This window comes from Lepus europaeus, chromosome 11, assembly GCF_033115175.1.
Source record: "Lepus europaeus isolate LE1 chromosome 11, mLepTim1.pri, whole genome shotgun sequence".
Lineage (NCBI taxonomy): Eukaryota > Metazoa > Chordata > Mammalia > Lagomorpha > Leporidae > Lepus > Lepus europaeus.
Genome location: NC_084837.1, coordinates 6,338,811 through 6,362,792, shown reverse-complemented (window position 1 = coordinate 6,362,792; position 23,982 = coordinate 6,338,811). Strand labels below are relative to the sequence as shown.

The 23,982-nt window shown below is 51.9% G+C and overlaps 1 long non-coding RNA gene across 1 annotated transcript; it reads right to left on the bottom strand.

The window, feature by feature from the left end:
- Positions 1-510: 510 nt before the first annotated feature.
- LOC133769341 (uncharacterized) lies at positions 511-23,982 on the bottom strand. Its single transcript, XR_009867194.1, has 3 exons — positions 23,912-23,982; positions 1,559-1,774; positions 511-1,447 (listed from the first exon to the last, which is right to left on the bottom strand). It is a non-coding gene; the product is annotated as an uncharacterized LOC133769341 (long non-coding RNA).

Sequence of the window (23,982 nt, the reverse complement as noted above, 5' to 3'; positions counted from 1 at the left end):
CCCACCTCCACAGTTGACTTCTTATTGTCTAGCATACAGAGCAATGCAGTATCACTTCCAGGAATAAGACCCCCACTTCTTTTTATTTTTCCTGTTTTTTTTTTTTTTTTTTTTTTGAAAATCAGAAAGACAGAGCTATGGATGAGAGACATCTTCCATTCTCCAGCTAACTTCACAGATGCTTGCAACAGCCAGCTGGAGCAGGCTGAGGCCAGGAGCCCATCTAGGTCTCCCATGTGGGTTTCAAGAACTAAAGTACTTGAACCATTATCTGCAGCCTCCCAGAGTGTGCATTAACAAAGAGCCGGATTTGTAGAAAAGTACTAGCGACATAAACCAGGCATGCTTAGATGGAATGTGGGCATTCCAAGTGGCATCTTAGCTACTGACCACATGCCCAGCCCAATATTCACTTCCTGAATGGAACAGTATCAAAGAGCTGTATATACATTTTTAATTTTTTTATTTGCTAAAAACAATTATTTTTATTTTTGATAGGCAAAGTAACAGACAGGGAGGAAGAGAGAGAGAATGATCATTTATCATTCTCTCCAAGTGGCCACAACAGCCAGAAATGGACCAGGCCAAAATCAGGAACATGAAACCCCATATGGGTCTCCCATGTGGGTGGCAGGGTCCCAAGCACTTGGGTCATCTTCTGCTCCTTTCCCAGGAGCATTAATAGGGGCTAGATCAGAAGTAGAGCAGCTGGGGCTCGAACCTGCATCTATATGGGACATTGCAAGTATCAGCTTAACCTGCTACACCACAATGTCCCTAATGGATACACTTAAGTAGGGTGGAGAATCGGAGGATTGGCCCATGTCTGTTGTGGCCACTTGGGGAGTGAACCAACAGGTGGAAAGCAAAACTTAAAATTTTCAGTACCTACTTCCTTATATGTTGAGTATAAATTACATCTGTTATTCTGTGACTTAACTTCTGCCTAATAGCTCATTGAAAAGGCTTAAAGGAAATGTGTATTCTGCAAACACTGTGCATAGATTTTGACTTTTTGGCGGCAAAATAAATGTACCTCTTAATTTCCTTTTTCCATGAAGTTTTTGAAGTCCCGTCATACAAAGCCAGACTGGAAGGGAGATAGTTTGACTTGGGTCCAGCGTGGCAGGCACTTGACCTCTTGAGAGGAGGGGTGTTATTTTCCATTCCTATATCAAGGTATCACATAGACCCAAAGTTCTATTATGGCTGGGTTCCTTTGTAGCTCAAAGCAAGTGGAGGAAACTTGAGATGACACAGAAACTTAACATCACTGGGGCGCCTGGAAACTGCCATATAGACGTATTTCTCGCTGAATTTTAATGTTTCAATTTACTTAACTTTTAATGGTCTGCCTGCACTTGTGACTCGCTGGACTGCTTAGCAGACCCACACCTTCACCATTGTTCTTCACCTCATGTAATGCATTCGGAAGCAGAAGCTCCACCTGTCAGTTAAGAGAATGCAGCATCTCAGCCTCACGTTGAAACCAAGTTCCCCTCACCTTCCAACACTTTATCCTCAGCAATGTGGGAAGCCACAGATCAATTCAACTTACCTTGCATTTTTAAGTACCCAGGAACTGCACTTACAGTGGTTTCACAGAAAGAAGTAGTGGCGCTCCGCAAAGGTGTGTAAGCCAGGCGATGGCACAGGTGAGGGCAGCGACATTTTCCTCTGTGTCCCGTGTGGCACTCCAGCAGGGCTCTGTATTCTTTTCCCTCAGGCACACTGCCACCCAACATCACAATATTCCTTGTTATTTTATGGAAATCTAAGAAGGAAACCACATGCAGTGATCTGAAGTGCTGCCAGCAGCTACGAAAGCCTCAGGTTGGACGGCAGCCCTGTAACCCCCTTGCAGGGGTGGAAAGCAGACCACTCCGTGGAGGACTCCAAAGACACACTAATGCCACTTTGAGTTACACTTTACATTTCATTTTCTGCTTAAAATCTCCACTGGCTGCACATGTGAGAAGGCTTCAGAACAAAATTTATGCCATATAAGGTTGCTAGTAATTTATGCCCACTACATTGGCAACACAGGAACAATGTTTGCATGGACTACCATAGAAATTAGTTAAAGTTTTATGAGTAAATACAGCTCAAACAGCCATACTTTGTAGAAAAGGAAAATCCTTAGCATCCTGAGTTTTAAATGAAAGTAATTTTTATCGTTTGTATTTATAAACTTACAATACCAGTTTTTAGATAACTGTCCCTTCACACATAATCCTTCTCCAAATACTCAAATTCCAGGATATACTTTGTCTCTTTTAATCTCTCTCCCCCAAACTGGGTAAACACAAAAATAATCTGATTTCTATAACTTACTCGACTTCTGTGCTGCTTTTTTTTCTCAATTTGAGATTTGTGCCAAGATAATAGCTCACTGCCTGAAATGCTTGCTTTCCTGACAGGTAAATATTAACTATTTGTTCTCAGCTTTACTTTTCTTAGCAAGAGACAGAATTAGTACCAGTTCCTCCACTGCTTTGTCCCTGGGTGAAAAACAGATTAGTTCTATGTGCACAATGCCAAACCTGCGGTTCCAAAGTAGGAACTCTGTTTCCTCATTTAGATAGAAACTCAAACATTTCCATAGTTATACTTTCTGTTCAATGATTAATGAAATTGTCATTTTCCTTCCAACTTTTTTTTTGCATTTACTAAATACGATCATGGGTTGAAGAATGCTATTTATGATTACTTCATAATGAAGTAATAGATCTTCCTCCTTTATTAACTCTTATATTTGCATTAAGAATATTAAATGGATACCTTAGTTGCAATACTTGTTTAGATTCCTAAGTATAAGCATCTGTGTATGGGCATCATTCTCCAAAGTGGTAGGGGCTGTTATATTGCCTTCCTATCAGAATCTTAAGAGTAAAGTTAGGCGGCCAGCACTGTGGCATAGCAGGTAAAGCTGCTGCCTGCAGTGTTGGCATCCCATAGGGACACATGTTCGAGTCCTGGCTACTCCACTTCCAATCCAGCTTTATGCTATAGCCTGAGAAATAAGTAGAGGATGATGCAAGAGCTTGGGCCTCTACACCCATGTGGGAGACCTGGATGAAGCTCCAGGGTCCTGGTTTCAGATCCACCCAGCTCTGACCATTGCAGCCATTTTGGGAGTGAACCAGTGGATGGAACACCTCTCTCTTTTTCTGCCTCTGCTCTCTGTAACTCTGCCTTTCAAGTAAATAATTTAAAAAGAGTAGTTAGTCTCCCCCCCACTCTAGCCTGCATAGAGCTATCAGAATGCAGAGGGGTTGACAATTAACCTAAAACTAGGTTCCCCAAACTTTGTGTTTGTGTCATTCAGTCCCATCTGAATCTCTTGTAAACAGGCTCTCTAGATTCCATTGTAATATTAGCAGTAAGAGAGTTTGATTCTATCCTTATCACCTGAGGCCTCTAGTCCTCAAGGTTTTGCCTGTGTTTGAATCATGTATTGGTGGCTGAATGATATTTGTACAGTACCTCAACTGTCTGGATACCAAGATGCAGGCTAGTGTCTCTGCAATGTTTATCAAGGCTAATGTGGCCTTTTCAACTCAAAACAAACACAAGCTATAAATTCCTTTGCTGAAATTTTCTACTGCTCCCTAGAGCTGGGAACACCAGTAAACATAATATTGAAAAATGTATTCTGTTTCACTTGTGAAGTCCTTTGCAATTGGAATTCTTGAAAGAGAATTCATGAGAGATAGAAGGTAGTAGGAAGGAATCATTTAAAAAGGAAGACTGTGTTTAGAAAAGAAGAATGAAAAGATGCCTTGCCACGAAGCCAGTGGGAATTTGAAATTACTCCAAGCCAGGGAGCCAGGAGAGTGGCTGAGACATAAGGTAGCATTCAGAGGGAGTTGATCATGTTTTGATCTCATTTAAGGCTTTTTTTTCATGCTTATTTCTGACACTTAATCGGTGCCTATGTGGAGAAGTGTTAATGCAGGGCAGTGGTGTAAAAGGCCATCAAAACATCTTAAAGGAATTTGTTGTAGATCCTGCTTTCTCCCTAAGATAGTGGGCATAATAAGATCTTAAATTTCAAGAAACCAGGTTATTGCCATTCAAAATAATATGAAAGCCACAGGACAAAGACAATGCCTTCTTAGCCCACTTTTCATTTTTTTTTAAGATTTATTTATTTATTTGAAAGTCAGAGTTACACAGAGAGAGAAGGAGAGGCAGAGAGAGAGAGAGAGAGAGAGAGGTCTTCCATCCACTGGTTTACTCCCTAATTGGCTGCAACAACCGGAGCTGTGCTGATCTGAAGCCAGGAGCCAAGAGCTTCACAGGGTCTCCCACATGGGTGCTGAGGTCCAAAGACTTGGGCCATCTTTTACTGCTTTTCCCAGGCCTTAGCAGACAGCTGGATCAGAAGAGGAGCAGCCGGGACATGAACCAGCGCCCATATGGGATGCTGGCACTGCAGGCAGTGGCTTAACCCAATATGCCACAGTGCTGGCAGCCCACCTTTTAACCCAGCTAAGAAAATACTGCGCCTAATGCTCACACTGCACATAAAATGACAAATTCACAACAGGAAAACATCTACTGGGGGCTTGCATTTGGCATAGCAGTTAAGATGCTGCTTGGAAAGCCAGGACTCTGTGGCAAAACAATATCCTACACAGAGGATCTCTGTGAGACATCAGTGGAAAGAAGGAGACACTCTTCTCTGAAGGGAGAGGAGAGCATCCACTTTGCTTATGGCCGTGTCCAAACGCTGATGGAGTCTATGGTCACAAAAGGCTTCCATAGCCTTGGCAGCCCATGGCAAGAGCCTCGGATGATTGCTGACGTCATAACTAAGTGTTAATTGTTAAAGGAACAACAGAAGACACTGTGCACTTACTCCCCAAATAGGACCCCTCCATCCCTAATGAGTTGTACTATCAAAAAAATATATGGTACTACCATAAACAAACAATCAAAAAGATGTTGCTTGGGATTCCTGCACCCTTGTTGTAGTGCCTGAGTTTGAGCCCCGACTTCATCTGACCCAGCTTCCTGTCTCCTGAGAGACAGCAGGTATGCTAAGGCCCCTACCCTTGTAGGACACCTGAACTGAGTTATTGGCTTCTGGCTTTGGGCTGGCCCAGTTCTAGCTGTTGTGGGCATTTGGAGAGTGAACCAGTGGACAGAAAACTCCCTCTACCTTACAAATAAATAAAAACACCAAATGACAAACACGAAAAGATATTCATATGTTCCATCCGTCGGTAATACAAACCAAAAATTAATGTTCTCAGATTTTCATCATTCACCCACTCAGAGTAGACTGAGCTGTTACTGTGTGCCCGGCACTATGCCAGGGCCTGGGAACAGAAGCAAATCAGCCAGCCTCCTAGCCTCCAGGGAGCTTCCAGCCCTGAGGGAGAGAGACATGGAGAAAACTGACTGAAGCCGCATGCTTCATTTGTTCTGACAGGGGCAAAGACACCAAAGAGAAAGGTACCAGCATTTCTGGCACCTTTGCAAAGTGAAGCATCCATTCTGCAGGGACTGAATTTTTGGCCACAGTTCCCGTGTACTAAACTCTTTCTTTATTTCCACAACTTTGCCTACGTTTGAGTCCTCCTCTCTGCCTTAAGTGCTCAAGTCAATGTCCAGGACCTGAGGAGGACCTTAGTCACTCCAGAAGGAAACCTAAATTTCACTTAGAAGAAACGTCACCCACTTGGAAACATTTCTACTCCGCCTCTCTCCCATGAAAATGACAACTGGGAGAGGACGCCCTCTTAGAACTATGTGGGAAGTCTACCGTTTCTTTACACAAATCCCTGTAATCCCAGGAATGATGGCTTCGAGTGTTCCTAGGGTAGTAAGGACATAGACAAATAAGGACACAGCCTCACCTCCCTTGCTCAGTGCTTCCTCCAGTGAAATTCCCTGTTCTCTCTTCCTCACCCTTGCTCTGCCGCTATCTCTCATGTCCTCTGAGTCTGAAGTCAAAATCAACTCCACTAAAGGCTGCCAGACTGGCTTTGGCCTGGCTCAGCCCTGGCAGCTGTGTCCACTGAGGAAGTGAGCCAGCAGACGGAAGATCTCTCTGTCTCTCTGCCTCTCAAGTAAAATGAAAATAAATTTAAAATTTGTAAAAGTCATCTCCACTAGGAAGTCTGTCCCAAGCAGTGCTCCACAGCAGAAACCAAGTTTCCAAAGTGTTTTGTGCTAGTTACCAGAATGCACTCCGAAGGCATTTGCTCGTGCCTCTGCCTGACTAACCTAGGAGCTCCCTGAGGGCAAGAACATCTGTTGTATCCACGGATACCTTCTACCACTCTGGGTACATCCCACGTACACAGCAAATGGGTGTTACTAAATGCACAATGAGAAAGTTTCTCTGAGAAGCAAGAAAATGATGACTCTTCCCCCCTACATACTGTATTCTTGCATTCTCCACACTGCATACTCAGACCCAGGGTTACACTGACACTCCCAGGTCTTGCCAGTATTCTAGGGCCCCCTTCCCAGGTTGGGATGCTCTGAATTCAGAGTGAGCCTGGGATATAACCAGTCAGGCACAGCTGCTGTTGACTTTCGATATTCCTCCAGGGCAGGCTGGCCTAAGCTGATCATCTCCACACAGATGAGTAACACTCACACGGGTGGCTCCTTCCTACAAGCTGGTGATCTGTAGGCTGGCTCTCATTCTGGTCTTGAATCAAAAAGAATGTAAGTAACTAGGTACAGTGATTTTTGTTTCATGATGGGCTTAGAAATATTAGATGCTTAGCCTCCTGGAGATGTAACTTGAGTATGCATCCAGTTATCAAACATGAGTCTGAATCACTGGTCTGCTTTGCTTTGAGTTCTCCCTGTTTTTGGTTGAGAATGTACTTTCAATTGGCTTCTCATGCCCCACTGACCTGTCACAGAAAACAGGCAGAGAAGGCTGAGGCTGTTAGAACTTTGGGAACCAACATCTGAAATTCTGCTTTACATCAATGGGCCCTTATAACCAGCCTGAGCCAGCTTCCCAGGGGGCAAAGCACTGATTCCCTAGCATTTGAGCATCCACGCAGGTTTGACTCAATAAAAATCCTTTCCTGGTGTGGCCTGAATATGCAATAGTACTTCTTCTGCAAAGAACAGGAAAAGACCCTTTACACAAAGAAGAAAATGATCTTCAGCAAGCACCCAAAACAGGCAATAAATCCAGGCAACCTTATAAATGTTTGTGAAGGTCTTCAATGTGGGCTTACCCATAAGTCAGGAAAACCACTTGGTTCTTTTAAGGAAGTAGAAAATTTGGAGGCATAGCAATTGGATGGAAAATTGAGGCACTATGTTGGCATAGGTGGGGAGAAGTTACAATTATATTTACTTCCCCACCCCTATTCCACTTCTTCCCCCCAAAAAGAATATACTGCTAAGAAAATATTTTTGCATATAACCTTCCAACAGACTTGATGAAATGGAGAAATTTATGATATTGATTTTATAAGTGGAGGCTGCAATCAGACAGCCGTGGTTCAAAACTTGCCTCTGCACATTGGCCTTGGACATACAACTTAACCTCTGTGCCTCTGTGTCCACATCTACAAAATGGGAATAATAACAACCATTTGTGACACATGCTACCACAAGAGTTAAATTAAACAGCAAAGGAAGTAGGAAAATGCCTGGATCACACAGACAAGTTCTTTGAGATGAACCAACTGTGATGCTACAGATATTAATATCAGAAGTGACAGGATACAGATGAAATCATTTTCATATTGTCCACTGGCTTCCAGTTGCTTGGCTTGGACTATGTGGTTAATAGCAGGACAACCACAGGCATTGCTTGTTATTTGACATACATGTGTCAAGTCCCTAGACAGATGTATACATAGATAGATGATGGATAGATAGAGAAACAGGCAGATGAGTAGAGAGACAGAAGATATTTTGTTAAATTGCCTGAATGTAGACCTGCCTAGCTTAGAATCCATCTTCATGAGTAAGTTAAAAAAAAAGAAAAAGATAAGAGGTTGGGCTGTATACTATTCACATCAGTTTGGTAGGGTAATTAATGGTTTTCTATCATCACTGCTACATAAGTTTGTCACAGTTACCCTCAAGGCATAATCTGCTTTCCTAGCTGGAAAAAAAATCAGTTTAAAAATCTAATTCTCATGAAACTGCTGTAAAAATAGCATGGCTGCAGATTCAAGCAAAGTAGGAAGACGCCCTCCTGGCCATCTGTCCCTCCTCTAGCCCCTGCAGACATTTACCTCTGTTAATGCAAACGGATAGCTCCTGACTCACCCTTGGGACATTTTCCTAGGGTCCCAAGAGGATTTCTTAGGAGAGGGAAATTCTCCTGTTTGTGTGCTCACATCCATGTCTCTCCCTTCCTAACAGGAAACACAGTAGTGTTTGGAATGCAACTACTTACTCTCATGCTGCAGATCACACTATTTGCTATCCACCACTTGTGTTCATCTCCTCAGTGCAGTATGTCCTGCAATTACCTCCTATTTTAGGGGTTTTCTTTCTTCTTCTTCCCACCCCCCATCATAAGTGGAAGTGTTCTTTCAATAGGTTCTCAAAGAGGAGTAATCACAGCACTTCTTTAGCGGGAACACAGAGCACAAGCACCCCTGGATCCTCTGTGAAATTAGCAAAGAACAGGGCCACACCAGCTCCCAGCCCTGCAAGCAATAACCCCTGCCATGTAGGGTGGGGATCGCACTGGAGGCCCCAAGGCCACTCCTGGCTGGCCCCCTGCAGGATGGGACATCTCTCCAAGAAGGGGCAAGGCTCTGCTCCAGGGGGGTGCTCCACTGAGCCTCTAAGCAAGTGGGTTTCTCTCCTGAGCCAGCCTGGGGTCTGAGCTGATGTCCAGAACGATCAGCCTGGTGTTATCCCGGCCAGGCCTGTTTTCTGCTACTAAACTTGCTCAGGGCGCATCATTTACCAGAACCTCAGGGTTTTCAGTAAGGAAAATGAGACAACAGTAAAAGATATGTCTTAGGAACGCCGAGAGGCTGTAACAAGAACTCGGCTAAAGGCTGAGCTGCAGGCAGGGCCCACAGCCCCTCTTCATTCCTCCTCATTTCTATTTTTCTACATGCCTTTTTCCAAAACAGTCTTTGTAGCTGCTGACAAACAACTTTGTTTGCAAAGGTTAACAGCTGGCAAAATCCGATGCTGAGCCAAGTCTACAGAGATGGGAAACGCAAAAACGCCCGGAGCGTGCACCGTGGGGCGGAAGTGGAGCCGCGCAGTACGCTGGAGCGGGTCACGAAACAAGCCCGGCGGTAGCTGTGGTTCCCGGCCGGGCGGCTCTCAGGTCAGCCCGACTCGCCGCAGCCTCCCTTGGACCCAGGACGAAAAGAGCAAAGTCTGGCTCCGGGCTTCCTAATGGGCTCTGAGGCCTCTGCTTTCGACTTGGAGAGCGGCAGGCGAGGGCCTGTCCCGTCTCGGGAGATGCAAATCCAGGACCCCGAGCTCCCACAGAGAAAACCAAGTCCACGCGCATTCAGCTGTGAGCTGTTTCTGCCCAGTCCTCAGCTGAGCCTTGAAGCCTCTGCCCCCAGCGCGGCCTGGGACCTCCGCGGCTGAGCCAGCGCCTCCCCAGCGCCACTGCCCACCTGTTCCTTCCGCGGCAGGCCGCGACCATCAGGCGGCATTGAGTCCTCCCCACCCCACCTCCCAGCCACGCAGGAAGAGATCCCAATGTTTCGCAATGTTTGTTTCGCAAAACGGTAGGTGTGGACTCCGGGTTTTGCTAGGAGCACCCCGAGCGACACCTCCCAGGAGCCCTAAAAGCACGCGCTAGCGTGATCAGATGCCACCCAGTGCGTGGAGTGGGCTTTTTGGTTCTGACAACCTAGGAAATGCCAACGGAGGCTGAGGAGGTCCCAGGAAAAAAAGTCAACTAGAGTCACGCCACGCCAGCCCTCGCAGCCTCGCCCCAATTTTTCCTCTCACTGCCCTTGCCAAGTGCGCAAAAAAGCGCGCGCGCGCACACACACACACACACACACGAGCGCACGCACTTTAGGCGAATCCCAAACGCCCGCCATAAGGCATCCTGGACCGGTGCGAAGGGTCAGACTGCGGGGACCGCCTCCTCAACCCAGAGCGCGCGCTTTGTCCCCTGTTCCGCGCTGGGGCGGCAGTTCCAATGCCCTGCTCTGCACTCCACCGCCAAGTTCATTTCTGCCACGCACCTCGCGGGTAGCTGCGGGTCCCGCGCGGGCGCGAGCCCCCACAGCGCCCTGACCTGCGTGGTCACGTGGGACGGAGGATGCTGGGTCCGTGGGGGCTCCCTTTGGGCCCAATGCACCCGTGGCAACCACACTCTGGACACCCTCGCATGACCGAGGATACACACTCCAGCCTCGAGGACCTGGCTTTCCATTGGAACCGCTTTTAAAAGTAGCCATAAGGACTCCATTGGGGCGACGGAGTGGGGATAGCTCCCCTCTCCGCCTCTAGCGACTTTTTCCAATCCGCTGCGCTCCTGGCCACAGCGCCAAAGGCGGCAGGAAGGAGTTGAGTCCACGGTTTGCTCTCTGTGCCTAGAAAGCAGTGTGCACAGGACCAGTGAAGAGTGATGGAAGGTTTGGGCCCCAGAGTCAAAGTGAGAACACTCCTGGGGTAGAGAGGGAGAAGCGATGAAGGTGGCAGAAATGAGCCAAGATTTGACAGGCCGAGGATGGAGCCAGAATCTGGGACTGAGAAATCCAGGTGGTGGCTGATTCTGCTGGTTTCGAGGTCCTCTATCCTCCCACCTCACACCCTCCAGGCCTGCAGAACCCAAACCGGAGGCTGGGGAAGGGGGGTGGATCCAAGCTGTGGGAGAGGGATGGAGCTCAGGGTGCGGCATCCCAGCACGGAGCCCTAGGCTCTGACTCTTAGCCCTGCAGCAGGAAACTTTTCTCGAGGCCAGGAGGTTCCCAGAGAGGCACCAAGACTGGAGGGAAAGAGAGGGGGAGGTGAGGCTGAGCCTGCAGCTCCAGATCAAATGCAAGAGTGAGAGCAAAGGCCTTGGCCGGGCGGAGCTGATGCCCGACTGCTATTGATTTTCTCTGTCTCTACAATTCCAGGTCCTGTCCCCATGCCTTATTCAGGGTCGGCTTCGGGTTCTGGCCCACTCGGGAGTCCTAGGCATCTCCAGATCAGAGTAAGGCCAGGGTCGACCATGGCCCTGCATGAATTCGCCTGAAACTAGGCTCCTTGGGGATCCATCCTAGGGCCCTCTGAGCCAGGCACCCCCATCCTCGCGGCACAGTGCTGCCCAGCCAGCCCCCAGTGAGCCACGAGGAAAGCAGGCAGCCACAGGCCGCCAGCGCAACTTTTTTTGAAAGCATTGCTCTCCCCTTGAAAGGTGTTACAACAGCAATTCAATTACAGTAAATGGCGCACAGCGTCCTCGCAGCTGGAAAGCCCGTAACTAACAGTGAGTTACCGGTGTGAAGGAATCCTGCTAGAGTCGGTTACTTTGATTCCCTCCCGCCCACCTTTGGAAACCCCCCACACCCTCCTGTTTCCCTTGTATTAATTGTAGCTGGACCACAGGTTAATTAACTCCATAGAGCTTAGTCTATCTGGACAGAAACACACTGAGAAATTGGCAAGAAATCCTAAACATTGGACGTGGCCTCAAACAGATCGCTTGAAAGTTCTTCGCGTTCCCTTCCACCCTACAGCCTTAGCCTGCAAGGAACAGCTTGAGTTCCCAGTGGCAAAGCTGCATGTGGGTGTGGTCCTCCGAGTGTGGCTGCTGCCCACATACTCTCATCACTGCTCTGACCAGGGGGCCTCGTGCCAGCAGATGGCACCCACTAAACCCCACGTGGCCTGGACTGCAGGCAACCAAGCAAGGGCCGGGTCCTCTGCAGGTGTATTTTGATTCACAGTTCACTGGAAATAACTAGCACATGCCTTTTCTTTAAACTTTTAATGGGAGTGGAAGACAGGAGTGGTGCTAGCCCCTTACTGTCCTAGTTAAACTCAATCTAGAGGGAGGGTTGCGGAGGGGGAAGCCCTCTCACCAGTCGGGCCTCAGCAATCGGTTAAATAAAAGTAAAATTAGCGTGCACTCCTTTGAACTTAGAGCGAGGATGGCTTGAAAGAGGATTTTAGTTAGTGGGTGCCATCGCAAAACGAGAAGAAAGGCGTTGCCTCGCCTGCAGTTTTCAGCTTCATGATATTTAAATATATGTATCTTAGACAAGGCAGAGATGGAGAGAGGCGGGAGTCTGAGCGCGCTCTCGCCGCCAGCAGGGCAGACCTCGACCCGCGGACGCAGCAGGTTTCCAGGCGCGGCAAACACTCGGTTTTCTGGGAAGACGCCTCCCGAAGTGCCCTCTTCCTCACCCAGTATTCGGCTAGGCCCCGAGTGCTTTCAGAGTCTGACTCCAGGAAAAAGCAGAGGTTTGGGATGGGGCCCGGTCCGCAGCAGCCCAGACCGCAGCTTCCCGCAGTTCTCCCCCTGCGCCCCACGCGGTCCCACCTATGGGTTGTGCCCCCCGCAGCCAACTTGTTGGGAAGGGGCGAGCACATGCGAAGAGAGGCACACGCGGGGTCTCTGGATTCGGGGTCAGTCAGGCGGAAGCCTGCAGCAGCTCATTCCCAGGGCTGGCCCCGATGGACCCGGAGCACAGCGAGTGGCACCGGCTCTGCCCCAGACGGATCGAGGGAGCTGCGGCCCACACGGCATAAGGCATTTGGGTTGTGTTCGTCTTTGCTTGAAAATCTGGAGGCGCCATTTCAAGCTCCATGGTGCCTCTGACCTCTCCTCTGGGCCTTGACATTTTTGGGGGGGAGGGGGGAGGGGAAGCTGGAGAGAGAGAGAGAGAGAGAACGGTTCCCCGCGAGTCCTCGCTCTCGGGGCTGGCGATGGGACGGGAAACCTGTCCCGGTAGCAGCAGGTCAGTGGAACCTGGGATCCGGTTTGGCCGTCTGCCCGCCGCTAGAGTTCCTGGTTGAAAAGTTTCGAGGGGGTCATCCGCGCCTGTCCGTGGCTGCATCCAATTGTGCGGACCTCGCCTCCCCTCCTGGCAGGGAAAACCCGTGTTTTGTGGGCAAAGTAGGCGGCCCTCAAGACCGCTGCTGCGGTGTATTCAAGCAGCGCCGGTCAGGGAAGCCGAGGCCCTCCGACAGTCCTCCGGAGGAGCCCCAGAGCCTTCTCGGGCCTGGCTCAGGGGACAAGCCCGCGGCGGAGCTGATCTCAGCGGAACACTAACCGGCTGTGCGGCCTCGGGGCTCCAGGAGCCACAGTCCGCTTTTCCGCCGAGCCGCTTCCCTGATTCATCTCGCGGGCTCCACTCTCTAGGATCGCTTCTCCCGAACGCCAGAACGGGCCTCATCGCATTCACTGCACAAAACCCTGCTTTTAAAGCCCAGCTGGGGGCCTGGGTCCTTCCTAGGAGACCCCTAAAGACGGAGATTGAGAGCCCTGTGGGTGGCCTTCTCCAGAGAAAACTCCCCTTCTCTTCCATCTCTGCTCAAGTATTTTAAACGCGAATGTAGAACTTTCTCTCTATTCCTTTACTGTGGCTCTGGAAAAAAAAAAAAAATACGCGGAGAAGCCAGCCTGAGGGCAGTGCAGCCACGCAGACGTCGGCCGTGCACTTCCAAACCTCCGAGGTGAGAGTCCAGGAGGACTCTGGATAGGGACTTAAGGGTCATTCACACTCCACTCCCCCACACCTCTCCAAAGCCCTGGTGCCAGGAGCCGAGCGTTCTTCCTCCACCTGATCCGGAAGGCTGGGACCAGCCCTTGGGGGTCTGCCTAGGAGCCCGAAGTCTGCTGGAGGAGTCGAACATTTAAACTTACCCAGTTAGAGCAATTCCTAACACTTTCTACCTTCTGCCCACCTGTGAAACACAAGAAACTTTTTTTTTATCTGTGTCTCTTCTTCCTCCACTGTGGCTTTCCTCCTGCACACAAAGTCCTCTTATGTGCACTTAAAGGAAGTTCTCCTCTTGGGGCTAGAGTTAGTGAAACTGAACTGTAATTCAGGTTATTTCCCAAACCACCTTGTCTGTTTGTCTAAGGTAGGTAAAAACTAACACTGGAAAAGGAGTACTGTAGTCATCCATTCTTCTGCTCTCCCTAAATTTGTGAAATCGATAGCAATCAAATCCAGAGGATTCGTGGTTTGACATAATTTCCCTCATGTCTGGGGCTGTTCTCAAGGCATCACCCTTGTCCCCCTGGCTGTCCGGACAGCTTCTTTGCATCTCTTTAGCAATAGCCCCATTGCTAGAGTTTCCCGGTTTGAGCTGCTTTCCCAGAACTCCCCTCCCTGGATCCTTCTATATTTTCTCTTCCCTGTCGAATCAATCGCAGAGAAAATTGATTTTTCTGTGCCCCCCCCCCAGTTTTTTTGAACCAGAAAGTGTTGACAACTTTGGAGGTGAGCAAAATATGAGTGAGCAGTAAGTTCCATTGAGCACGGGGCGGGCAGCAGCCAGGCCAACGTGCAGCTTTAGGGGTAAAAGTTGTATGTGCACACACATACATATATGTTGAAATGCACACTCATGTCATCATGCTTACGCACCTGCATACAATTGACTGGTGCAGGAAATTTGGCTGAATTTTTCAGGCTGGGCTGTAAATTTAGTAAGAAATCACCTCAATTTGGATAAATGAAAAGAATCAAACCTAAATGTCTAGGAATTAATTATGAAATCTGAAATTCTTTTCAGCTTCCTATGCCTGCCAGAAACAAACCATCTTCCCACCCCCTACCCCGCCTCTTTTATTGAAAATAAGACCCTAAATTCCTTTTGACTGAAAGGAAGTTACGAGACAAGATGCAATTTTCTCTCTCTTTTCTGATGACTCTGTCATCCAGAGGATCACAGCCATGTCAGGGTGTCTGTCTCGGAAAGGAAAAAAAGAGAGCGAGCGAGAGAAGCACCACAGCCCGTGGCCATCTTTGCATCAAAATTTTCCAGACCTCTATTTTTGATTGTGATCCCACTGATCTGAGTTTGAAATGCGAACGCAGTGAAGCCCCTAAGCCTTCAATCGTGTGAAATTTTCAAAAGATCTCTAGAAGCAATCTCAGGCTGCCTGACCCCTGACAGGCACCGGTCTCTTTATTCCTCTCTCTGCCAGCACTTCATTTGTTGGAATATCTTTCAGATTTGCACCTCCAGACGACAAACCCGAGTGTTTATTATGTGTACATGAATCGGAAATCTTCAAGCCCGCACAAAATCACCATCTTAAACATAATATTTAATTTCGCAGCCTAAGTGTCTGCTTCTTTATTTGCTTTTCATTAGCTTAAATATTTTTTCCAGGTCTCCCCATGTGTCACTTTGATATTTAGATGACTCTCTCTTTTAATCATCATTTCCCCCTTGAAAAAATCCCCTGTCGCCTGCGTCTGCGGGCTCACTCGGCCACGTCACCGTGCGGCGGGCAGCGAGCCCGCGACGCTCGGCAGAGGATGTGCCGGGAGAGTGGGGTTCGTCTCTCGGCGGAGCTGGGGGCGGTGGGGGGCAGGAGCACGGAAGCGCTTGCTTTAGAGCCACAGCTGGGCGCGGACCATTGGCGAACCTGGCATCTCACTCCGTTCTCTTTCAGGCCTTTTAAATTATTTGTGTTATTATTTAAAACAAAACAAGACCTCAGGTGGCTCGCGAAAGGTGTAGCGAGCGGGCCCGGCTGCTGGCGTCTCTGAGCGTGGGCGGCGGGTGTAGACCTTGCGCCCCAGTCAGTCAGGCTCCGGTTCCTACCCCGGACTCCTTCCTGCCTACCTTCTAAGTGTGGGACCCTAACTTGGAGGGGGGTGCCTTGAGAGAGCCGCAGGAGAGGAGGGGCGAAATGCGCTTCTTGGGTGAGGGCTGTTTTTGTTTAAAATCCTCGCGCCAAATTATTCTGGGTACCAGACCTCGGGCTGGAGACGTCGCCCGCCCCTCCCCCAGTGCCAGCCGGGCCTGCAGGTGGACTGAGGTGGGACAGGGAGGACCCCCATGCTTGCAAGCCCCAGAGGCGAACCGCCACTCCCCCAGCACAGACGTGGACAGGAGGTGATGGGCTGACGCCTGAGCCCCCTCCCTCCGTGTTTGGATGAGCCGTGTTGCTATGATTAACTTATTAAACTCCCTCGTAATTATTTTAATTTGACTCGAAAAAATACTTTGGGCGGTGTTGCGATGTGTTTGTATTTATCCGTTCCTCCCCCCCCCCCATAAAACCTGTGTTAAAACAAATGTTACTTTTCTCCTTTCTGTACATAGACCCTCCCTTTCTGAAATAGACCGCAGGGACTGCCATTAGATCGAATGGCAAGTCTTTATGGAAAGTGTTTTGCATAATTACATACCAAAGCCAGAACAGTCACCTCCACATTTTATGGGTCACAAACCATCAACAATTGCCACATTATTGTCCACGAAACCTTCGTCCCTTCATTGATGGAGCGGACTCCACTGCCTAATCTAGAAGAGAGAGGATGGAAATTTCTTCTAATAAGAACCCGAGAAGATTATGTCCCCACTGACAACGTGTTTACATAGAAAGTTCAGAGGATCCACGGCGACAGGGAAGAAAACCGGAACAGGCCTGAGCAAGAGCCGCGCATCGGTCCACGCGGAGAGCGCATCAAGCGGGGCGCGCTCTGCCTCTCCCTTTCCAAATTCGACCCTCTCTACCTTTGTGATGCAGTAATTAAGATATTCTTATTTAGACAGACAGCTTCTCTGGTAACTAAAAAATTTTAGCTCCTTTGATGTCAAACTTTCGACAGTTAGCACACCCGCACTGTGCAATTTAGCACAAATGTGAGAGAGAGACAGAGAGAGAGAGAAACCCCCATCGGCTTTGAAGGAATCTAATAAGTGTGATCCTTATCATCAAATGATTTAAATCGCCGCCGACAGGCCGCCCAGCTATAAATTACATTCGGTTGTACATGAAGAAGCCGGATTTGGGTTTTAGCTCTCTGAGTCAGTACTGGGAGAAAGTACGATCCAAGCCACCCAACCCCAGCCCCTCACTGCGGGCCCCTGCACTCGCTGGCCCGGAGCGGAGATCCTGCGCTGAGTGCCGGGAGTCGGCGCTGGGATCCCGCGGAGGGCAGAGGAAGGGGGCAGGTGCGGCAAAGCCCACCATGGCCTCGCCCCAGCTCCGGAGGGTCGGGCAGGACCTGCTCCGGGGATGAGATGTCGCTGTTGCTTTCCCAGCTTGGTCGCCAAATTTGGGATTTGCCAGATGGCAGGATTATCTTCGCGTCTGTTGTGTGTGTGTGTGTGTGTGTGCGCGCGCGCGCGCGCGCTATCGCGGCGGGGGCGGAGGATGGAACACGGAGACAGGGAAGTCCAAAAGACTGCGCTGGTTATCCTAAAACGCACACACAGCCCCCTCTTTGCCCACTCCCCGGCTGCCGCCGCCTGGAATCCTTCCAGAGTTCTTGGCATCTCCAAAGAGGCCCCGCGCGGGCAGCAGGAGTGCCCGACACCCCCACCCGTCGGTGCCGGCCCCGGCCTGCAACTCTAGACCTGCGGCCCAGGGCACAGACTTTAGGGCGAGCCTGGGCGACGGGCAGGGTGAGCGGGCCGCCCCCAGAAGAGAAAACGGAGTCGTAGGTGGGTCAGAGGGAAGAGGCCCACGAGGGCAGGTTAGGAATGACAGCAGTGCGACGGTGACACCTGGAAGGCATTGTCCCGGCGAGCGACACCTGTCAATCTCCTCCCGGGGTCCGGGAGCCGGGGGCGGGGAGGCCGCGGGTCTCCGCGGTGATGTCATCTCAGAGTCCCTGCCAGGCGGTGGGCGGGAAGGGCTGGGAGGGGCGCGGAGCGCGGCGGGCCTGGCGGAGGGTGGGGGAGGAAAGGGGAAAATACAGGTCGCTCTCACTCGCCGAGCTCTGGTCTCGCAATTTACATGGAAATCAATAATCCAACTTTAATGTCATTGCTAATCTTGATTGACCGCCTTGCCTTTTCACTGGGGGAGGCGAGACAGGGTGACAGCGCCCCGTCCGCAAAAACCCGCACGATCTCTGGGAAGCCCCTACGCCAAAGCATGAGCGCCTCCTCCCCCCCCCCCCCCCCCAATTCAGAGCCGGCTCCCAGCTCGTTCCGGCGGGCCCGGCAACCGCAGGCTCCGGGCTGCAGGGAGAGCGCATGGGGATGAGTTCTGAAAGTCTTCCGATATCGCTGGGGGTGCTGGCGGAGTTCCCCAAGGCCCGGCTCGCTCAGCCAGTGGGAGCCGGGGCCTCAGCGTGGGTGGGCAGGCCGGGTGTGGCGCGGGGGTGCGTGCGGCGCCGGAGGCTTGTGATCCGGCCTGCAGGCCGTGGCTGGGGGAGGCGACCCACGCTGGTCTGGGCTGGGGGTGGGAGGCTGAGGTGCCCCTCGGGGAGGGGGGTCTCCTGCCGGCCCTGGGGAAATTCTGCTCTCCCACCTACCGAGCCTCCCACCCCCACCCCGCCGTGCGCTACGGAACTCTCATTCTTTTCGGTCGGAGCTAATTAGCAGCCTGCCAGCGGCCTGATTTATGGAAACGCTCGGGCGGGCGGAGACGCACCGATAGCCGAGCCCCGGCTGCCTCGGGGCGGAGTGGAGGAGGAGCCTCGACCGTCCCCCTCCGTCGAGTTTCCCTCCAGGCGGGAAAATGAAAGTTGCCAATGGCCCAGCGCCAGCACCGCCGAGGTCCAGGAGGGCCCCCCACGGCCACGCTGCCCCAGCCGGGGGGCGCAGGCAGCCCTGGCGCCGCCAACCTGCACGATGGATTGGGGGCGGTGGCTGCTTAGCCTTCGCGAACTGGCGAGGCTGTCAAGTTCCAGCCCTTGCTCACCTCGAGGGCGGGCCGGGCACAGGTCGAGCCCGCCTCCCGTTTGCCCGAGGTAGTACAGGGTTGGACTCTCCCCTGTCGCGTCTGGGTGCCCCAAGAAAGGAAATCAGACTTGAACGGGGAGAGGGCGCTGCAGTGGACAATAGGCTCCCAGGCCGCGGCGAGGAGGCGCAGGCCAGGGGGGGGACCCAGTGGAGCCACCGGGTCAGCTGGCCCGGGAGTCGCCGGTGGGCGACTCGGGGCAAGGCGTGGTCCTTTCCCCTGTCCCTCCCAGGCGCTTTGCCTGGGTGTCAGCCTCGGAGGGCTCCCCTGAGGCGATCCTCCAGCCTAAAGTGAGGCAACTTCAGGGGAGGCGCGTGCGGGCCCCGGGCAGGTTCTACCCTAACCGGGCGTTTCTCCTGCGCTTTCTCCTCGTTGCTCTTGGTTGTCAAGGGCTAGGAGGACGGGGCGAGGGGCACTCCTTCTTCCCAGTAGACCCCCGGAAGTGATTGGAGAGGGAGGAAGTTGCGGGAGGCAGGGAAGAGGGAGTAGGACTTTTTTGCGGGCGCGCGGTAGCCTGTGCCCCTTGGTGCCACTATTTATCCAAGAACTGGGGCGGCGGGGTGGGAAGCGCTCTGTGCCCGCTCTGCTTCTGGGAAGCGTCGGGCGAGAGACACCAGCAGATAAGAGCACTCTCGGGGGCTGGGGCTTCATGGGGACGGCACTGGGGGTTGAGGGCAGAGGGGTGGATGTCACGGGGAAGAGGACCACCCCCTGTCCCCCAGGCCTTGCTGCGGGCGAAATTATAGTTGTGTGGAACTGAGGTCGCCAAGGGCCCCTGCAAAGTTGACTCTGAACCGCCACATCAGTTCACTTTTTTTCCGAAGCCATTTTGGGCCCCCCTAGCTGGGGGCAAGGAAACAGTAGCGCCCCCCCCCCCATCTACTCAACACCTCCACTAGATCTCCCTTTGGCTGGGTTTCCCCCGCATTGCCCTCAAAGATGAGTGTCATTTAATGTCACCAAGATCCTAACGTCTGCCCATCCCCACCCCCTTTCCAGGGCCCTAGGAAATTTGGTCTGCTCCTCTCCCTCCCTGGCCTCTGCTGCCACCATTTCCACAGAGTTTGTAGGGTTCACAGAGTTGGCAGGCTGGGCTGATCCCCTGTCTACAGTAGCCTAAAGTGCCCTAGCCAGCGGTGCCTCTGAATTTACCACTCTGCTGAGGGCTGGGGTCACCTGCACGGGCGAACTGCAGTGGCCCAAACCCGGGGCCCACACGCCCAAAATGTCTCCTTTCATAGGTGGGGTCCCAGGCCCGGAGGGGTCACACTCCAGGCCAGAGTCTGATCGAGTCAGGCGGCTCCAGGGCCGGCGGCAGGCTCAGCAAATGCTGGCGGTTAGGTGCCCACATAACATTCTTTATTCGTGTTTTTCAAAGTTGATTTATAGCAATCGACAGGTTAAAGCCTCATCTGACTTCATTACTTTTAAAAGCTGTCTATTTCATGACTGTCACTTTTCATCACTTAGCTCAAATAAACACTTGAAGAAATGAATTGAAAGAGACTTTTAGATCATGTTTGTAATTCGTGGTCGGCGCGTTAACATTCCTAATGGCCTGACCTTCTGAGTTTCTGCAGACTCCGAAAATTAGGCTGAGAAGGCCTCCGTTTGTACGAGAAAACTTCAGGAAAGGCTAGGGGAGCCGGAATTACCGCAGAGGTGCAGCTGGCTGCAAACCGGTCACCGCGTGCAGCCATACTCAACTTCTCCGGGACAGTCCGGACCCAGGCCCGGTGCCCAAGGCTGAGATCCCGCCCGCGCCACTGCCAGGGATGTCCTGCGGGGCTAGAATGCTGCGAATCGTGACACCATCGCACAAAAACGGCTTCACAGGGCCGCACGGCAGCCGGCTGGAGGCAGCGTTTCCTCTCGGGCACCTGGTACTGAGCGCGCTCCAGACAGACCCCCCAGGAAGGGCAGGTGCGAGGGCGAAATAGCGTGGACCGAAGGCCGCGCCAAAAACACGAGCGGTTCCTTCAATTTTGCTGCCAGTTCCCCAGTGCTGGGGTCTTCTAAGGCTGCTGGTCAAACCCCTGTCCTCTCTCTCTCCCCCTTTCTGTCTCTGTCTCTCTCTGTCTCTCTCTCTCTCTCTCTCTCTCTCACACACACACACACACACACACACACACCAGCTTTCAGAAATAGGTAGGAAAACGGAAAAATAAAGAACGAAAGAAGGGAAAAGAGGGGAAATTACAGAGAAAGCAAAGGTACCCGCAGGAAATAAAATTGGAAGGAAAAGGAAAACAAACAGGACACTGCCTAGTTTGGGACTAAGGTCAAGCGCATTCGATTTTCTTTCCTTTATTAGTATTTTTTTTCTTTAAAAAGGAAGGAAAGAGGAAGAGAAACAGCGAGACCCCCGAGCTCGGGCTGCGAGGATCGCCGGGCGGCCCTTGGAGCGGTCGGAGCCCGCCTCGGCCGAGGCCCTGAGCCTGCGGCCCCGCAGTCGGAGCGCGGTGCTTGCCCGCGCCTCCGCACAGGTGGAACCTCGCGGGTGACCGGCTGCGCTCGCAGGCGTTCACAGCCTCGCCGCGTGGGGTCTTCGGGCCTCCGCCAGCCGCTCGGGACCCTCGGCCTAGGCGTACCAGCTCGCTCCGCGGCCTTCGGCGGTGCGGCGTGAAGACCCCCGCGCGGGAGAGCCGGGGCGGCTGCGCTCGGCGGCGCCGAGCGGGGCGCGCTGCCTGCCGTGCCCTGGAGCGCCACCTCGCTGCGGAAGCGGGTATTACGGAGCCTACCCGCGTCCTGCAGCCGGACTTGAACGTAACTCGGGCCTTTCCGGCTCCTGCCTCCCCGGAGAAGCCGAAGCACCCACGCCTCCTTCCCACGGGTTACAGACCGTTACCCGTGACCCCTATCCCCCACAGTGCCCGCACAGGCTGCAAGGGAGAATAACGGACAGAAACACGCATCCAGGTACCCAGGCACAATTCCACCCACTGTGGCCAGTGCCCCGAGCGGGGGAGTGAGCCGCCACCACCAGGGAGGGCTGCAGTGGCGATTGAGCGTCTCCCTTGAGGCCCGTGACTGTGATGCCATCCCCTCTTAATGAGGATTCCCGCCCCTTCCCCCAAATCCTTTCCCTTTGGTCCTTCGGGCATCAGAGGGGCTCTTGCTGCGCCAGTCGCCAGCCTCCGGGGACCTCATACGGGACCGTGTCCAGCTTTGGTGGCAAAATAAATAAATAAAAATAAAATAAAATAAAATAAAAACACAAAATGCATCTATCGGCCCGCGGCAGGAGACACGGCAAGAGTTGCAAAATCCGAGCTTCTCCGAAGTGCACCCCACTGGACCCTGACGGTAACGTAGGAGGCTTGGCCGCGCGCGCCGGCCCATCCACGCAGTTACAAAACAGACGAAAGACATGATCCCCGTCTGTGGAACGTCTTCAGTTTGTTCCCAAAGCGAATCATCCCAGAGATAGGTGTTAGCAGTGAAAACAAATTTCACTCGCCAAATACGACTTCTAAGTGGTGCCCCTCCATTGTGGTACCGTGAGGATTTGCCGGGTTGCCTTATTTGGAAAGGGGAGGTCCACAACCTTCATCTAATGTAGTTTTGGTTGTAAGTTTCATATTTTTAAAAATAATAATTTCAGTGGATCCCACACAAAATGATGGCTGAGCTGAGGACAGAGAGTGTGTGCAGGCTATGAGCCCCTGAATTTCCCTACCTGAGCAAACTCAACAAGGGCGTGTTCTCTTGAACTCAGCACTGCCCTGAATTGTCAGGGAGGACCCCTCAGGGGGCAGTCAGGGGTAGAGTGCCCCCACTGCAGACCAAGGTCCCTAGGGCTGGGAAATTACAGGGCTTCCCCGGGAAAATAGCCAGGTTTGGTTTCTGGGTGGCTGGTCCCTCTTCCCTCGGTCTAGGACTCCTGAGCCATCACACAGCAGAGAGGCCCTAGTATCCCTCGAGAATTTGAATGAGCGTTCCTCTTGCAGGGCAGATGAGGTGGGGTGGCTGAGCCTCTAGGAATCCTGGGACTTCCTGGGGTGGGGCACTGTTCTAACCTGGGGAGAAGGCACCTGCCGAGAGACCCTAGGAGCCGAGAGGCAATTTTTCCGAGGCCCCAGGGGCCCACTGAGGGCCCATCCGTGAGGAGCAGGGACAAAAGCAGCAAAGAGGTGCCTAAATGATAGACTTGGACCTGCAGTCTACAGTTTGGAGAAGAAAAGTCCTAAACTGGAAAGGTTTCATTTGCTTCTGTCTCTTTCTCTCCTTCCCTCCCTCCCTCCTCTTTCTGCTTTTCTTTTCTCTCTCCTGTACCCCTTCCTCGTCTCACGTTTGGGTTTTGTGTCTTCCCCCACACACACCGAATAATGCCTGGAGATGAAAAATGATTTTTATTGCTATTACACTTCCCACCGCAAGATGCAGTGCAAGGCGGCAGAGTTTGTATTACAACTATGTCACAATGTTTCACTGATGCAAAACATGTAGCCAGAGGGTGTTGCTAATGACTCCTGGATTACAGTAAGATTGAGACTGGGAGAAAGAAAAAGAAACAGCAAACTGAGGAAGGGAGCAGAAAGAAGAATTTCATTAGAGAAGGAGAAAAAACATCACCATAAATCAGGACTAATCATCTAACCAGGATATTTTCAGATTTACAAGTTTTCTACACGTTTGAGAGTGTGAACTGGAGACAGATTATTATCCTCTAAAACATCATAAAGGGTTTTTTTTTTTGCATGTTAATAACTATTAATTATGCTTACAGCCAGTTAAGTGACGGACTCTCCTTTGACAAGCACCAAACTTTGGAAAATGCTCAGTAGCACACTAAAGGCTTTTCCTCGAGCCGAGGCCACCTGGAGGGAGGTGGGGCCGGCTAATCACCCAAGGGTGTGCGGAGCGCCGGGCGGCCGACGCAGGCTCAACGCCCTCGCCCCGGCGGTGTACAGAAACGCCTGTGGCCGCCTGGATGGGTCCAGGGCGTCCCGATGGGGTTGTGGCAGAGCCCCGAGGCGCAAGCAGCCGCCCGGGCTCGGCCTCCGCTCAGTCTTGGCGAAAGTGTCCCTCGGTGCTCCGCGCGCCCCGGCGCCCTCCCCCGGGACCAGCGCTATTTAGGGAAGCGGGAGGTTTCGCGGTTCCTACCGTGGCCCAGGCCGGTCCCACCGCCCTGCAGTCCGCTTCTGCCCCGGGGCACAGCGAGGAGGGCATTCCCT